Source organism: Megascapheus bottae, chromosome 13 (genome assembly GCF_031878675.1).
Source record: "Megascapheus bottae isolate mThoBot1 chromosome 13, mThoBot2.hap1, whole genome shotgun sequence".
Taxonomy (NCBI): Eukaryota; Metazoa; Chordata; class Mammalia; order Rodentia; family Geomyidae; genus Megascapheus; species Megascapheus bottae.
In genome coordinates, this window is record NC_143521.1 from 49,111,341 (window position 1) to 49,129,614 (window position 18,274).

The following is an 18,274-nucleotide window of genomic DNA, read 5'->3' on the forward strand; positions in this document are numbered from 1 at the left end:
TTCATTACCAGTGACCCTGGTAGCAGTTGCCTGGAATTGGATCAAGCTTGTTTTCAAGTACCACTAACTTTTAGGGTGGTCACACCTTTCCAACATTTTTTTTTTGTGGGTCATGGGGCTTGTACTCTGGGCCTGGGCATTTTCCCTGGGCATTGTCTTCAGCTCAAGGCTACCACCCTATCCCTTGGCCTGGGTGTTGTCCCTGTGCTTTTCAGTTCAAGGCTACCTCCCTAGCACTTGAACCACAGCCCCACTTCCCATTTTCTATCAGTTAATTGGAGATAAGAGTCTCATGTTCTTTGGTGCTGGCTTTGAACTATGATCCTCAGATCTCCTGGGTAGCCAGGATTACAGGCGTGAGCCACCATGCCTGGCTACCTTTCCAACATTTTACGAGATTTATTTACAGCTAATATCCTCAGGTTTTTCCTTGTCTTTTTTTTTTTTCTTTGTTGAAGACTGTGTCCTTTTCCAGAGGGTGAACATTTACCCCTTTCCTTCACTGAACCCAAACAAAAGTATCTGCCATTTTGTGACTGGTCTGTGTGTATAGAAATGATGTCACTGAACAATTAGACTTCTGACCCACCCATGACAATCTTATGATTTCTATACAATTTTACATTTCTTTATAGAGATGAGGAGCCTGGGCACGTAAAGAATAAGAACACTGATTCATGCCATATGGTTTAAATATGAGAGTTAGGATTAAACTCAGGCCCTTCGAGGTACATTTTTGTTATCTATGAGTAATACATTTCTTTCTCATCATTTTGCTTTCAAGCAATTAAATTGAATAGATTATTATGTAGCAAATGATAAAATTAATTTGGAATGAAAAGCATGGATTTATGAATATAATTAAATATTTTTATGAGGGAAATAGATAGACCTAGGACAAATCACGTTAAATGAGGAAAGCCAAGCTCAGTGAGAGACAAACGGCTCATGTTTCCTCTCATATGCGAAAGCTAGATCTAAAATATAGCTGGGCATGGTAAATTATACAGAGCTCTAGGCACTTGCACACAGTGAAACTAAAGGAGTACACTCTTAGGGGAACCTATAAAATAATATTTATTGAAATAAAAACAATGTGATTTATTTATTTCTATGAGGCATCAAAACAAAATAGTATGCACTTGTGTGAAGCCTATAAGACATCAATTCTTTTGTTAATGTGTAATTCCCAAGCTACACAAAAGAGTCATGAAAGGTAATGTCTTAGAAGTCAATGAGAGAACAATGAAGATAAAGTAGGTAATCGTGAAAAGGCACACACATTTGAGTATTTTAATAGTGCTAATCCACTTAATTTTTGAAATTTAATAATACCCTAGACTGAGATGGAAGCTTTGTCTATTAAGTAGCTCAATAAAATGTAGCCATGAGTATCTGGCATCATATTGATTCATATGTCTTTGCATGTTAAAATATTTAGAAATCTCATCAGTGTGAGTACTGTGTGTAATTTTCCAACTTTCCTGTCCTTATCTAAATTTTGTTTTCTTTTCTTTTTCCATGAAGTAGCTTTTCTCTAGTATTCCCAAGGAAGCAAATCATTTAGTACTGTTGATTGATTAATATTATAAACAAATATAATTTATGTAGATATACAGCACCAAATGGCTCCTATACTAATCCCTGAGTGAACAATATTCTTGTTCAATTATGGAATTTTACTTTTATAAACAGAAGACTCCCTGGGCCACTGACAGCTCTTTCTATAGCAATTAATGTTGTTCCCTTTAAAAGAGGATTGCTTTGCATAATTGAAATAATGACAAGTACAAGGACTCATCTTACTTTCTAATTTTAAACCAACTTAACTGAAACATATTGGATGGAAGTTGCACAATTTTTAAAATTGAAGAAGAATATGTAAAAAAAAAGAGTTGGCTCTAAAAAGTCACCTTTCTAAAGCAATCCATTAAACACTGCAAAAGATGGGAAAATGTACAGATATGGGAGAGGGAAGATAAGAAAAGCAAGTAGATTAGGATCCATGTGGTCCAATTCACTCTGTTCATAGATGGAAATAACACAATGTATTCCATTATCACCATTAATTTGTGCTAATATAAAAGTCTGCTTCAGAGTTACCTGCAAGACCTGTTAGAGCTCAGCTTCAAGTTTAGTACAGTCAGGGCTAGCCCCACCAGTTTATATTATTTAATTAGTTCATTGGTGATTTTGGAATTGATGGTCCTTTCAGAAACATTGGTCTATAGCAATACAATGCCTTCTCTCTATATATATTATTTTTATGAAGGTTTTCTAAAACAGTATCTTCTTTGTGATAATGATACGATGGCAACATATCTCTGGATAAGTTCTTTCTTGGGAGAGTCTTGAATTTCAGCTCATGAATCAGACCTGAGACTCACTCACCTTACTTGAGGTGACAGAGTATCCCCTAGTTTTACTTATTTGTATACTTATTGCTATGAGCTGAGAAATCCTACTGAGATATCTCATACTGGTCTTTCCGACTTTCCCCTCACTCACTCCCATGCTAGGTGGCTTAGCATCATGACTCTAAATTAAATTTTAACCTCTAATATTTTACCTTGAATGACCATGATTATAATCTTAGTTAGGAAAGATTTGGGAAACATATTCAGTCTCAGATGCCATTCTGAACTCCAGCTTTGGCTTCTATTGGTCATTGCCTATAGAACTCTAGAATGAAAATAGGATGAATGGTTGGTCTTAGACATGAAACTCTGCCTTAAACTACTATAGTGGCTTGTCAGATACCTTTGGCAATGACACGTTACAAAACCAACCTTCAAGGACTTATTTTCCACATCATCATTTCTGTCTACTTTGAACAATAGTCATATAGATATACACATTAATTTATAAACTATTAAGATTCTATCATGTCAAAGGAATATACCAGAGTTTTCTTTAAATATTCTGACACTGAGATTTGAATTTAGGGATCTGGGTGCTGTCCCTTAGCTTATTGCTAGTGCTTAAGGCTAGTGCTCTACCCCATAAGCTACACTTCTGTTCTCAACTTTCTGCTGGCGATAAAAGTCTCATGGACTTTTCTGACTAGCTTTGAATCATGATCCTCAGATCTCAGCCTGTTGAGTAACTCAGATTACAAGTGTGAGCCACCTGTTCCTGGCTCTTCAAGATTCACAAAAGTGTATGTAACATGGTGTATGGAAAATATTAACATTGGTTCAGGCATAGAGTAACAAAAACAAAAGTAACAGGGATCCTGGTATTGTGAATGAGGAACTATGAATGAAGGAGATAAGGCTATATTTGAATAGTGAGGTAAAGGTCTTTGTAAGAGGTTAGCAGTGAGTCCCTGGAAGGAAGAGAGGGAGTGACATTCATTATAATCAAAATAAATGGTACATGAAATGGGAGGAATCACAGCACTTCTAATAAAATCTGAATTGAGGAATGTATTTTTATGGGATTGCAGAAATTATCTTATTAGGGGGTCAGAGAGAGTCTGAGGATGTCCACAGTGATATACAAGTTTCTCCACTCATCTCAAATCCGTGTGTCCAGATGTCAAAACTTTGGTTGAAAGAGTGTGGTCCAATCCAAGAGCCATCTTCCTTGGATTTTAAATCCAGGACCCCATCAGATCTTTCCTAGTTGATACCTGCTTGTGGCAATATGTCCAGGCCACATGTTACCTTCGCTTGTCCTTCCATCCAGGATTACCTCACCATCCTTCCTAGAAAACCCGCCCCAGATGACAGAAGACACTTATCATGCATTCCTTTCATCGCATACCAAATCTAGGATCCAAATAAGGATCTTTCAATCCACAAGATTGATCCTGGACATACTGTCCAGCCCTCCAGGGACTCCTTCTCAGTGCTTGAAGTGTCCTCTGTACTTGACTGGAGATGAACAGGGGCCATTTATTTGACACATTGTGTATGTCGCCCTCCCTTGTCCTGCCTCTACCCATCCATCATTTCTGACTGGGATTTGGGTCAAAGAGCCCTTCCTGTCAGCCCCCAAATTCATGCCTCACCAAGCCACTCTAACCACTCTAGGTTGCCTTCCTGTTGAGAGTCTGTCAGCTCTGCCCTTCCTTCCTTACATTTCTGCTATTCCTAAGTTTAACAAGGTGCATTAGATAATCCCAAGAGGGTTGACAGAGAAGCAGTGAGTGTTGGCCACTCAAAGTGCAGTGCTCCAAACATCTTAGAGGAAATGCCTCTGCTAGACTTCTCGCTCCATTCTGTGAACACAGGGCTTCCATCATGATACCTTCACACAAGATTTTCCACTCAACTCAGAGATAGCATCCTGGACACTGGAGACCAAAGAGATCTTCAATAATTCAATGCTGCTTGGCTGCATAAGACTGAACACAAATTGAACACAAACGAGTTGTCTTGACTATGGATAAGATAATGTAATAATAAAAAAAAACCTCTTTCTACTAAAAAAAATGACAGTTACTGCCTTTGTAATTTTTCAGCAGTTGCCTCAATTTCAGAAAACCATCTTGTCTCAGGTCATGGCCATTTGTCAGGAGGATGATTGTGGGTTTTTTTGAGAGGCAAAGCCATTTCAGTATGAAGGTGGACTTAATGGACCATCATATTCTCCTGAAAACTCCCTCCCAAACTGTTCAAAGTTTTTTTTATCAGGTTTTTATGATTGCTCTTAATATGCTTCTGCTCAATCTTCTTCCATACCTGGTGTTGACCCCTAATTATCCTACAAATTGGTGTTCATGTTGAGATGAACCTTGGATCCCAGAGTGTAGTTCATTGGCAAGTGATCAGGAATGGTAAATGTATTTTGTCTCAAGTGATGGGCTGGAGGATGGATAGTAGGAAATCAATGCAACAGGAGCAGCACAGAAGAGATGAAAAGGGCAGAGCCTCTAGCGGAGGCAGAGGTGAAAAACTGCTGCAAATATAAGAAGTGTAATAAAGATCCAGGGAAATGCATTAAAAGAAGAATGAACAGGTGAGACAGTGCAAGGAGGAATCTTCCAAACTCATAGATGGATTGGATTTGGGAGGGATGAGGAGAAATAGAATTCAGTATTCCCTCAACTTCTGAATTGAGATATTGGATCCTTTAAAGGAATCAAACAGAATACTCTTTTCAGTTACAAAGCAAGAAGATGTATGGTTTATATATTCTGGAATGTTTTGTAATTCATCCTTTCCCAGCATTTCTTTCACATAGCAAAATAAATTAAGACGTGTTACTAACCATAACAGGATTCAGGTACCAACTAATTTTAGAGTCTTTTTCTAATATTTCTGGGCATTAGTAAGCTCTTCTCCCTGTTCAGTAACAGCTTATGAGGATTCAATTGTTTTGGTTCTGCTTTACTGAAATCTGGGATACATTAACTTGAGATAGTAGGTCCCTGTGTCCTGTGTCTTCAGGAAAGGAAGAGCCTCTGTCCAGGGTGCTGGTCTATTCAGTGGTGTTGAATTTGCTCGTTTTACAATTCAGTGGCATTAATTATATTCAACGCATTGCACAATTATAACAACTTTGAAGTATTTGACTTCTTGAGCCATAGATTAATTGACTTTTTTATTATTTAGATCAGTTAGTTTTAGATTCCCAGCAATATTGAATGTGAAGTCATGTTTGATTAGTTGAGGACTTTCACATAAAAGTGCATCCAAGATACTGGCCTGTAATTTTTATAAGTAACCCTGTGTAGCCGTAGGGTTAAGATGATTCTGGCCTCATAAAATGAGTTTTACCCCCAATGTAATTATTTTTGAAGGGTATACAAAAGATTGGCATTGAGACTTGTTTAAGTTTTTGGTAGAATTTGCTCATGAAGGCAATTGATCCTGGAGTGTATATTATTGTTTTACTCTCTTTAGGTACCTTTTATCTGCCTGGACTCTTATTTTTTTCATGATTCATTTTCTTATTTGATCTGCTGGTTGACCAAAAGTATGTTGTTATATGTTTGCGAGTATTTAGACATCACTTTCCTCCTGATATCACCTTCTAACTTCATACTGTAATAGTCAGTAAAGATGATTCATCTGACTTCAATCTCTTGAGTCATCTATGATTTACTCTAGGTCCTAATATGTGATCTTAAAGAATGTTCTGTGTTCATTTGAGAGGAATGAATAATCTTTGCATTGGAGAAAATGTTTTGTACATTCTGTTAGATTTAATTGTTTTACACCAGCCCATTTCTTTTCCTGCTTTATGGTATGGTCTGTACATAATGGATGAACCACATCTTACACAGCCATTCATCTACTGAAGAATATCTTCATTTCATCTGAGTTTTATCAATTACAAAGTTAAGCTGTTACATACATATATATTGAATTTTATGTATTTGTATCATTTTGATGAATATAAAGTATGCATTTCTTAGATTATGTGTCTTAAGTGTATGTTTAGTGTAATCAAAAGCAGCAAAGCAACATTCCAAACTTACTTGGTGATTTGAATGCAGTCGGCATGAATGAGAGATTCTCATGGTCCATATTCTCACTAGTATTGGGTGTCAGTTCTTTCTGTTTTAGCCAGCCTAATAGCTGTGTAATTGTTTCAGTTTATAATTTTCTACATATGTGGTACTGAGGAATCAAACCTAGGCCTTTGTACATGCTAGGCAAACACTCTACCACTAGGCCAAGCTCCCAGCCCTCAATTTATAATTTTCTAGAAATATATTACTATTCACGCTTTACTATAAGTATTGACTTTACCTATAGCTATGTATAAACTTTCCATAAGGTTTCTGTTTAGATATATTGGCAAAGGTTGTTATTAGGCTGTTTCTTTCTTGAGTTAAAAAATATATATATGGGTATCAGTTCCTTATCACATATGTGGGTGATAATATTTCTCATAGTCTGTGACTTAGAACATTTACCTTTAGTTCACCCCCAAGCTCAGACATTTTGATCATAAGGAGAGTGCCTCCTTTGATTCACTTTCTATTTCTATGAATCTCCCAGTTTTTGGTATTTCATGTAAATAGAATCATATATCTATGTCTAGTTCATTCTACTTACCAAGATAGGTCAAGGTTTTATCTACGTTATTGTACCTATTGGAGCATCATTACTTTTATGAAGTTTAAACTCAGGACCTTGTGCATGCTTGGCAGTTACTCTGCAATTTGAATGATGCCTGGATTTTGCTGCTTATTTTGGAGATTCATTTGCTTGGACTTTTCTGCCAGGGCTGACGTTGACCCATAGACCTCTGAATCTTAATATATGAAATATTTAGGATTATAAGTGTGAGCCACTTGCATCTGGTTCACTCCAGATATATATAACACATCTTGTTATCCACTCCTCCATTAAAAATACTTGTTGTTTTCCTACCTTTTGGCTATTTGGGATAAAAGTTGCCTTGAAGACAGGGACAAATATATTTGTTTGAGTCCCTATACAAGGAGTGGAGTTGCTGAGTTGTCTTATAATTCTATGCTTAGCTTCCTTAAGGAAATGCCAAATTATTCTGCATTCTGCCAAATGCAGAAGTTGCACTGTTCAACTGAATTCCTTTTAGTCTACTTGTAAAGATTACATAATGCCTACCTCTCCATTTTGTTGACATTTATCAGTCAGGAATTTGAAAAATGACAAAACCTTATCTCGTGAGGTTTTCCTCTTAGGCTCTCTCAGAAGATCTCAGACTTAGAGGTGGAGGGGAAAGGTGAGGAGGGAAGAAAGGGAAAGAGAAGAGAGAAGAAAAAGGGAAAGGAGAGAAAGGAGTGGGAAGAGGAGGGAAAATGAGGGGAGGAAAGAAGAGGAAGGAAGGAAAGAAGAAGAGAAAAAAAAGTAAAAAAGGAATGAATCATAAAAGCAAGCTGAAACATAATTAAGAAAGAACTAAGACCCTGGCCAGATTCTCTTATAACTGACCGTGCTTTTCCTTTACATTAGGATAGACTTGCTACTCTACAAGGAACTTCTAGAGTTTACTAATGAACCTTTTAGTTTTGCTTAAACAAATTCAGGAGGTTTTTTGTTTACATCCTACCTCTATTAGGGAGCAAAGAAGCAGGTTCAATGGAAGTAGAAAGAGGGTATTTTGAATGGAAATGGCATGGGAAAATTTTTAAGTATTTTTGTTTCTGACTGAATATGCTTACAACTATGGACAAAATAATAATAGGAAAGTCCACCACGAGGCATCCCTATATTTAGAATGATCTACAGTAATGTACAGCTCACTTTTAGACTACATAAAGCCCTGTTTCTTTGAAAATGAATTAGGACAAGTGACAGAAATAGAGAAGGGCACTCATGAATATTAACTTCCCAGTGGAAGCCAGTTTACTTTCTCCTATGTCATCCCGTTTTGATATTAAATTGCCACCTGGTATTCAGAGGATTGCTTTTTGTTTCTATATCTGGAACTTAAATGAATATGACTTTTCCATTTCAGCTTAGAGTTTGAAATTGTATGATGAACTTCTCCTCAGAAAAACTTGAGGACAAAAATTTCCCTCCCACAACCTGATTATAGTTTCCTAAGAGTACCACATCTCTCCATCAGTAATGAAATGTGATTTGTACCATTGTCTGTGTTCATATTGTGACAGAGAAGAAATCCCTGACCCTAGAAATTGCTGTTTTCTGAATAATCAGAATTGGGGCTGCTCTTGATATTTTTCCTGATACAAGGCAATATTAGCTAAAAATTGTAATTGCTTAGTGTAGGACAATATTGGCTTTTTGAGCAGTTATAACTTCTCAAGGCGTATTTGTCTCATCCTCCAGACTACAAGAATTATGCAGAGGTTTATGGAAAACTGGGCAGTTGGATGAAACTTACACAGAGCCTACTGCCTTTACTTATCTTTTTACAAATTGCTTTATAGTACTCAGCTAACATCAAAAGAATCTGAGGAGGAAATATTACTGTGATTGCAAATGGTTTAACAGATTTGCATTATTTTCTCTGTATTCTATCAATGCTCAGTAACGTATTAAACAAATTGTACTCAGAAAGATTCTACACTGATAACAGAATACTATACAGAAAATATTTTATGTGCATGATCGCTTTTTATCATGTGCATAGAATATTTTAATGGTGTAAAATGCAGAGAAAGTTACTACTCATGTTTCCCTGAAGCAAATTCTTATATAACTGGCACCCATATAGAGACTCTAATCATTTCCAGAATCCCAATTTCAACCCTTCTAGGAATCACAATGTCCTCAAGAGAGAATCTGAATTGTAATTGTTTTGATTGGTTTTGTCTACGTTTAGATTTGTGTAAACAAAACCACATCACACACATTTTTTGTTTAGCTTCTTTTGTTCAACGGTATGTTGGTGATGTTCATTTCATCCTAAATCCTCTCCTTCAAGGCAATAGCATTTGTGTGTGGTGACTTTAAGGTAACAAGATCGTGGTGATGGTTCTAATCACTAAGACTAGTGCACTTACAAAGGAGGTTCGAGGGGTTGGGAATGTGGCTTAGTGGTAGAGGGCTTGCTTAGCATGCATGAACCCCGGGTTCGATTCCCCAGTACTACATAAACACAAAATGCCATAATTGGTGCTATGGCTCAAGTGGTAGAGTGCTAGCCTTGAGTGAAAGAAGCCAAGGGACAGTGCTTAGACCCTGTGTTCAAATCCCAGGACTGGCTAAAACAAGAGACAAAAAAGAAAAGGTAGTCTAAGAGGCCACCAGATGAGCATACCACCAAAAGGAGACATCTATAGAGCAAGAAGCTGTTCCTTACCAGACTCTGAATTACCCAACACCTTTCTCTTGTCCTTCTCAGCCTCCAAATAATGTATGAGAAACATACATTATTTATTTATAGGCTTCCCACTTTAAGGTATTTTGTTCTAATAAATATCCACAACAAAGATACTCATTGAAAGTCTTAATGTAGTTAATCTCATTTTCATTATTCTACAGCATTCAATGCTTGAAAAAAACCATAAATGATATCAAAGTGAATATGGTCATTGTCAACAATGTTGTTTTGAATATTTTTATCTATTCTGGGTGTGAACATAGGATTCTTTTCTGTTATATACTTAGTTATGATTAGTTCTTGATGCATTGTTTTTTTTAATTAAAAATAAAGCCACATTGGAAATAGACTATGTAAGTGATTTGTTAAGATGATCATGGCCCCCTCATTGCTTCTTGCATCAAACAAGCTTCTACACATAGAAACACATTACCTGGGGGATGTGGGGAGTGTCTGCATGTGGTAGACACTTGATCAAGACTGAGTGGGTAGACGTAGGAAACATTGAAGAAATTGTGGTGTTTAAGGCAGTTGTGTTTTAAATGCTAGCATTTACCTACTTATGTATATGATTATAAAATCTCTCCTCTCTTAATTCTAAAGTTTTGGATATTTTACCTTGAATCATTTCCTAGTCTCTCCTATTCTTTTGCCTACCGAATTTGAGACCTGGACACCAGTAGGGGATCCTATGAGGCTGCATTTGATTTCCCTATTTGGTTTGCATAACTTGCAAAACCATATGAATGGCGCTAAGCTCATCCCTGAGGAGAAGTAAGAGGGCAAAGGACAGATGCACGTGATCTCCACTAGCTAAGTGGAGGTTGTGCATTTGCAGGGAGGCAGAAGGAGTGGCTACCGCAATCCTCCCATGATACATATACTCCTTTCCCTCCCCAATCAGCCTTCTCATCTCAGCTCTCTGCTCATGAGTGTTATAGACCATGCTGAATTTAGTGAAAGCTCCTTGAAGCAGTAGTCCTACATCTGTCCATTTGGGAAGCTTTATTAATGGAGAAAATCCCTTCAAGTTAGCAAGAAGAGGTTGCTGGGTTTCCAAGAGTTATGAATGGAAATCAGACTGTGGGGGGGGGAGGTGGTTCAAATTTGAAAATTGGCACCCATCGCCATGTAATGTGTCATTTTGTAAATGGCTCCAAGTGAAATTTAAAACAAAATTAAAGAGAGAAATTTTAGGTTCTATCCTTTTCCTCTCCTATTTTTTTCCCCTTGTGTCAAGCTTTTGCTTGGTGAGACATGAGTTTCTATGTCATGTAACTTTAGTAGCATAAGGCCAGAATAGGAAGGCAGGCTGGGGAAGCTTTGTATTTAAGCTAGAAAGAAGTACAGGGGCAATTTCCAGAGGAAAATATATACCATTCCTGAAAGTTAAAAAGGATATTTTTTAAAAAGCACATAGTTAGATGTTATTCCAATTTCTATTTTACCCTTATCCACATACTTGGCATGTATATAGAAATGTACATGCACATCATTACTAATGCATAAACATACTATCCCCCCAGAACTACTGAGATTGAAGAAAGAAAATGACTTGATGCTAGATTGTATTTCTGGGCTGCTTTATTGGTACCCCTAGTTTGAACCATAAAAATATAATTAAGTTAGCCAGCCAAGTGCTGAAGGTTCACACCTATAATCCTAGCGACTCAGGAGGCTAAGATATGAAGATTGCAGTTCAAAGCCAGCCTGGACAGAAATGTCTGTGAGATCATCTCCAATTAACCACCAGAGAACATCAAGCGGAGTGCGGCTCAAAATGGTAGAGGGCTAGCTTTGAGCAAAACAGAGCTGGAGAACAGTATACAGGCTTTGATTTCAACCCCCTGCCCCCAAACCAAGAACAACAAAAAATAACAATGATAAAGCTTTTACAAGGATGCTATTTATGAGACAGGGATGTTTAAAAGTACATATGCACACATGGGTGCACGTGCATGGATATATGTGTATGTGTGTGGCAAGTGTGGGGTGGTGTGTATGCGTTTGAATGTCAGTTTAGACACTGGCCTGTCAGGTTGCTGTTTATCGTTACTACCGAAGCTGTCATTCTCCCCGGCAGTCCATGAAGATCTCCACATTCCCTGGAGCATGGGATTTCATGCTCTGTAAATGCTTTGCCTACTTCTTTTGCTTAGTGGAAGTTGATCACCGAGTTCCCTACAAGCTGGAGATATTAAAACCGTAGTGTAAACACTATACAAATCACCCCCCCCTTCTGTCTCTCACTCATTTCACTAATTCTCACTAATTCCTCATTTTGTTGAAATCAGCGTAATGCTTGTTCTTATTGTAGATGCTTTTGAAATTTCCTCAGCACTTTTGAAATCTCACTGGAATCCCTTTAGCCCACCGTAAGCTGAAGAAGGAATTGACTCTGTCTTTGGATCTACAGAGACCTGGAAATACTCCCAAAAGTTTTCTCACAGTCCCAGACTTTCAGGCAGCTTATCAGTACATGTGATTGCCTCAAGAAACTATCATGACCCCACCAGAATCATCACTGCCATCACCATTACCACCACCATCACCACTGTCATTACCATTCCCTTCACAGTCACCACCCCCTCAACCACAAAGCACTATGGTGTTTTACTCCATGTTATCTTTCACCACCCTGCCCACTGAAAGGGACCTTGACAAGGGCTTCTGCCAGTGGTCTTCCTGAAGATACTGCTGAAAACAAAGACAACTGAATGAATATTGGTCACTGATATCTGGCTATCTTTAGCTGAGCTCTTAGAGTGCAAAATAACATTGTGAGTATAGGGGTTGTAGGAGATAATTCCAGTTATTGATTGGCAATATGTGTCCTACATCATCTAAGGAAATGGAGTACTTTCTGCAAAAGCCTCTCACGGTGTGAGAGATGTTTAATGGAGTGACACTGAAGGGAGTGTTTTTGCTGCCAACAGCACTTTGAAATATACAAAAACTTGTGTTCTGAGTTGGTCACCACTTTTTTTCATAGAGGTTTTTCTGTGCCCATATAATTCTGTATAAGCGTACATGCTTTTGCAAATCTTTTTACATTGTAAAATGTGAACTTTTAGTCTTGAATTCATTTTCCCACTCTCACACATCCACATTATACACCCATTCCTTTTTGACTGAACATGTCATGCACAGTTATCCTAATCTATTCTCTGTCAGTGATATTCAATCACATTGCTTTATAACTTTGACTCTCTTTTGAATTACTATGTGGCATATCTTTTCAAGAATGTCAGAAACACTGAAATTGATGTTTATCACATTTCCTAATACCTGTCATGGCTTTGAATATTAGAAATACATTTAAACCTATTAGCTCTACTCAAAAGGATTTAGAAGCTTTAAAATTTATGCATGTAGGTATGAATGTATGTATAATATAAAAGATTTATTCTGAACATTGTAGGGGCTTTTATGACTTATTCATAAAGGGTGTTGAGTATCAATTCGAATTGTATTTCCTCTGAATTAATGAATGCTTTCGATTTGAAGAATACTCCATCGTATTTTTCACAACTGACTAGCCATCTGAAATACTCAATTACCATGAACTTGAAATTTAGGGTATGCCAATTTGTTACTAGAACAAACGAAGACTTCACATTTACAAACTCATGCTGTAATGTGTAAATTCATGTCATCAGTGCATGAGTAGAATAAGCACCACAAAAACTGCTTCCTCTTGAAATGCTACACCTTTACCTCTTAAGCAAACTACAGTGAATTAATTTTATGTTATTATCTTCAAGTAGTTGTACAAGGAGATTTCAATTTAGCATGTCCATTTATGTGTATGATATATCTTGTCCAGAGTCAACCTCTTCTTCATTCTCCCCCATCCATCCAATCCTCATCTGTCCCCTCAAGTTTCCTAGTTCTATTTTCATGTATCTGCATTGATTGTTATAACTATCTAACACACAAATTTCTCTTTCCATTCATCCCCCCACTCTTTTGGGTGTACCTCCAGTCAGTACATTAGGGGAGTTTGACCAGCAGAGCTGAAGTTAATATTTTCTTGCAAGGGATTCCAGAGTGCTCTCTTATCTTTTCCTAACATGTGAAGGAATAGCCAGAAGTCAGGAACTTGGCGATGCACACATTCAAACCTCAGGTTTTCAGTTCCTAGAATGATAGTTAATTTCCCATTCCACATAAGCTTCTCAGTCAGTTGTACTTGGTTTTATATTCCAAAATGTTTCCAGGAGCTATGGCTTACTAGCTAGTGGCCTGTAATCTTAGCCAAATGAAAGGCTGAGACCTGAGGACTGCAGTTCAAAGATAGCTCAGGTAAGAAAATCCATGAGATTCTCATCTCCAATTATCACAAGCAAACTTAAAGTGGAGCTGTGGCTTACAGTGATAAAGGGATAGCCTTAACAAAATAATGTCAGGGACAGTGCCCAGGCTCTAAGTTCAACGCCCAATACCACCACTCCCAACAACAAAGTTATACAACCATTAAATGATCACCTTACAGCAGTTGACTTGAGTAAGTTTTATTACTGCTACTGATATTATTATCTAAGGAAGATAGGATAAAAGTGCTCATAATGTAAATAAGTATTTTATAAAGAAGATAATAGCACAGAACTCCTGTGTATAATAGTTTTTCATTACCCATGGGGAATGGTCAATAAAACCACTGGATAAGCCAACCCCTATAAATGAGTATCTTTCCTATCTTAACCAAGAATGTATTGTTCTTTGTGTTGGCAACCTTCTTGGTTTCAGATGTGACAGCGCATTTATCATGAATTTCATTTTCCTTCTTTTCATTTTTATGGGTAGAGGATTCATTCTGAATGTACATCTTAGTAACCTTGGTATATAATTTATTTTTCTTTCCTTGTTAAATTAGGAACTTTTGTCTTCCCTCTGAAAGGGAACACTTAATGGCATCTTGAATTTTCCACTATCCACCCCCTTAAAGTTCAGTCCCGCTATTAAGTAAGAATAAGGGTTACTGAAAACAAACAGTGTGATTCCATGATAGTTGATTTGATGGGCAAGAATGCTATTAAGCATACACAATATGAACACCCTGAACCAAGGAAATAGTCACATTCTAGGTGGGACAAAGAAGAAGAGATTTCATTGTACACCTTATAATATCACATCATCTAAAATGGATAAACATTTTTTTTTGCCAGTCCTGGGGCTTGAACTCAGGGCCTTAGCACTGTCCTTGGGCTTTCTCAAGGCTAGAGCTCTACCACTTGAGCCTCAGCACCATTTCCAGCTTTTTGTGTGAAGGTAGTACTGAAGGATAGGACCCAGGTCTTCGTGCATGCTAGGCAAGCACTCTACCATTAGGCAAACTTCCAGCCCCTGGATTAACATGTATGGCTCCAGTTTTCCTCCTAATGATTTCAGGTGTTTGAGGAACTCAGTCTGTGGAAAGTGAAACAGTAGAGAATCAAGAACTACTAGATGTGTGTCTCCGTCTTCATGTATGGAAAAGCAAGAAATGTCCCGATGTGGTTACCATAAAGCAACACTGCAGTGGTCACAAAGGAAAAGGGAGTTGGAAGAGTGAATTAAACAAGAAACCAAAGAAAGATTGCATGAGATAAAATAAGCAAATTGGCAAACTATTTATTTAAAATAATTTATATCATAGATGTATATGTATATTAACTATATGTAATCTATATTATATCCAACATCTACATATATGTATATAATATATAATACCAACATATCTATATCATATAATGCATATATAATATCTATACACATACATGCATCTTTGTATGGATGTTAGTCATTCAGAAGTATCATGTGTAGATATAGATGTGTATGTGTGTGTGTGTGTGTGCCCTAATAATTGGTCCTTCATAAATATGGCCTTATTTTAAATGTGTTAAAATATGATGATTTTGCTGGCCCTCAAACATTGTGATGATGCCCTAGGTAGATGCAGATTGAAGATATAACCCTACAACTGGTGCTTTCAGGACCCACAGCTACCAGAAGATAGGAGAGAGACTTGGAATAACCCCAGCCAGCCCTTACAGCTTTTAGAAGAAAACAATACTTCCATCACAGGATTTGATACTTCCTGGTCTCCAGAACTGTAAGTCAGTGAATTTCAATCATTCCATACACACAGAGTTACAGATACACTTTCAAAGCAGCCTTTTTTAGCAAATGCGTTCATGAGAGTTTACATCCATAATGGCCTCAGGGAGAAGACTGGGTTCCAGTACTCTCATTCATGGAGATGATATGAAAGGTATATTGTCAAGTAAACATAGAAAGAGATAATGTATGCACTATGCCTGTATTCAATAAAAAGGGAATGAATGAACCATCGCTGTTTAAATGCATGGGAGCTGAAATACCCAGGCTTACCACATCTTATCTCCCGTGAACTTGGGTAAGTACATTCGCTTTCTTGTCTGTGTTATGGGATTCATAACGTTCATGTTTAAGAATTCTTTTAGGGAGTGAATGGTAAAATGGTGCAGGTAGAACTTCAGGGTCTTCCTTACTGCTCCAGGATTCTAGGATGGAAAGGTATTAATTCTGGTGTCCTCGTCCCTAACCAACTCTCTCTCTCCCTCCCCCCCCCTCTCTCCCCTCTCATTTTCTCTTGGCAGTACCTTGGACTCAGCTCAGGGCCAGAGCTTGGCCTGAACCATACCTCTAGCTCTTTGTGCTCTGGTTCATTTTTCAGCTAGGTTCTTACTTTTGCCTGATGTTGACTCTGGACCGTGGATCTCTGCTTATACTAGCCACATTGCTAGGATGGCAGGGCTTTACCACCATAGCCAGATTGCTTTTACTTCTTTCTACAGAATCCACTTTACTACACACCCAGCATTTCTCATTTCATGCATTCATTCTCTTTTCTTGCTGGTTTATTTGCTATTTCCCCCTCAGTGATGGCAAGAATTTCTTTTTTTCCCATATATTTTTTATTGCAATTAATAGAAGGGTTACATTATATTCACCAGATAGAAGGTGCATTACTTCACATACATTGATACCCTTTCTCATGTCTTGGTCCCATTTCCCTCCCCCCACTCTCATCCCTCATCTTGTTTTCCCCTCTTCCCTATCCAATTTCAAATAAAAGCCATGTAATGAGTGATTGTTGTCCTTAATGTACTATGTTATCTCTCATCTCTTTTGCTGTCCCTTGGTTTCTCATATTGTTACAGTAGTTCACCCTGTTATCTGATATATTGGATATATGTGTATTTGGTTATTTGAAATTGATATATGTGTATTTGGTTATTTGAAATTGAATTTCTTTCAGTCTTTTGACCATTGTGTGTTCGGTGTCCAGAATGTTGTCAGGAACAGAGAAGGCAATTATAAATGGTTTGTTGAATGGATGTCAGATCCAGCGTGTTTATGTAACAGTGTCTGCTCCACAATGTGTATGTGACAAGTATTAGCTATTTTTTCTTGTTTTTATGCAATCATAAAATCCCTTCAGTGACATGTTCCATAATCAACAAGTGGAGAAAGTAAAATTATTCTACCATTATCACTCCCCTTAACCAATGAAAAAAATGGGAAATAAACTGTATCTGGCAGTGACAAGTAATTTTATCTAGGCCCCATTTAAATTTTCCATATGAATATGAATATTATTCCATATATTTCCATAGGATATGTTCAAAATTAATATGATTGACAGAAAAATAGTGGTCTAATGATTTACAGGTTCCCTTTTATACACTGTGACCTCCTACAGTCTTCAGAGTCTAATTATGTTTAAATATAAAACAGGATTTACTACTCTTTATCCAGGAATGTCACAGTTCCCCATCTTGAAGCTGATAGGTATTTTCTGAAAAACCACATGTAATAATAATAATTGTTGAGCCAAGTGTTAACTTCAAACTGTCAAAATGAATAGATTTAGACAGGTAAATTATAGGGTTACAAAGGTAATTTATTTGGATTAGTACGCTAATTGTAAGAAACATAGACTGAATGTTGTTATTATTGGCAAAACAGTACTGGGCCTGTGGTTTTGACGCATTCAATTATCATCTGGTGCTGATAGTAGATTTTTTCCTCCTTTAGTTTACATTAGCCACATGTGACCACAAAGTAGGGAAATCTGTGTTGTGTGTGGTGTGTGTGTGTGTGTATGTGTGTATGTGTGACATTATTGTAGCTTAGAAGAATCAAAGTGTATCACAGTTTAAAAAATTAGATAAATGGATGATGCCACTCTTTTACCGGAAAGATTACAAGTGTGGGAATTCAGTTAAGGCACTTTATTCATTTATTGTTCATTGCTTCACTATTTGCAAGCATCATGTTGTGCAAACAGCCCAGATGCACTACAATGAATGGAGTGGATTATTAAGAAAATATGATTTAACGAAGCTGGAGTTACCTGTTACCACTTTACAATGGGAAGAAGTTTTAAGAGGTCAGAAAACTGGACTTTAATTAAGTCATTGAGTCAGTAAAGGGCCTGGTTAGAGTTGAAGTGATATTCAGGGAGGTTTTATGAGATAAAACCTTTTCCCTATTTCCTTTGCATTATTATATTTTG